The following is a 1063-nucleotide window of genomic DNA, read 5'->3' as shown; positions in this document are numbered from 1 at the left end:
TCACCTTGGGAACAGGGAGAAATCACATGCTTTAAAACAAATTATAATAATGCCCAGCTGTCTGTAATTCTGAATTTATCTGTCCATTTTCAGGGATGGGGAAGGGGAGAAATTAGTTCAATTCACATTTTAATGCAAACATACCCAAGTCACACTTCCTATCACCCAGCTGACCTTTGAAATTCATACTGTTCTCAACACTGTGATCCAGTTCTCTGACAAAATAAATAAATCAATATGCATTAGGGAAAATTGCATATATGCTGCTATTGTTATTTGTTTGTTTGTTCATTAAATTATATCCCGCCCTTCCTCCCAGAAGGAGCCCAGGACGGCAAACAGAAACACTAAAAGCACTTTGGAGAAAATGAAATTGACAGATTCGTCCACTCCTATCCACTTTCCCCTTCCTAAACCATTTTGCCGGATTAGTCAGGTAAGCCATCAATAGAAATCTGGAGCACCTTCAAAATGCCCATCAGGGGAAAAGCTCCCTACTCCCACCCAGAAATACCATATGGGAAGAGCTCAACTTTCCCTTTTTAGGGAGGTGTCCATGCCTTAGACATCAGCATCAATAGCTTCCTTTTCCTCAGACCTATTTGTATGCTCAGAGGGCATGGAAGGAAGGAACGTCTCCAAGAAAGAATTTGATGGTCTTGTGATATAATACAGGAACGAAACTTGATCACACAACAGGCTGTCCAATGTACTCCACAATTACCTTTACTGAGAATTTTTACGAATGAACCAAATGATCTTCTGTGTAAAGAACTAACAGTGTTTTTACGAGTCACAGGCAGACAACTGATTGCTCAAAACGGGATATTTGAATGGTTGGAGACACAAAAGTATGGGCTAATGCTCTGCTGGAGAGGCGTACAAAGCAGTTCAGAGCTTTAAATGGGCAGCAAACTTAAAATGACTCTGAGGAAACATGGTCTAACTTTATACCATGGTATATGTCCAAAAACCAAGATAGTTGCATTCTGCTGCTTCTGCTCCCATTGAATGAAGACTGCCGACCATTTGCCAAGTATTCATTGGTGTCAATGAAACTATA

The sequence above is a fragment of the Rhineura floridana genome, chromosome 17 (genome assembly GCF_030035675.1).
Source record: "Rhineura floridana isolate rRhiFlo1 chromosome 17, rRhiFlo1.hap2, whole genome shotgun sequence".
In the NCBI taxonomy this organism is placed as follows: Eukaryota; Metazoa; Chordata; class Lepidosauria; order Squamata; family Rhineuridae; genus Rhineura; species Rhineura floridana.
The sequence above is the reverse complement of the archived record's forward strand: the minus strand, read 5'-3'. Positions refer to the sequence as shown.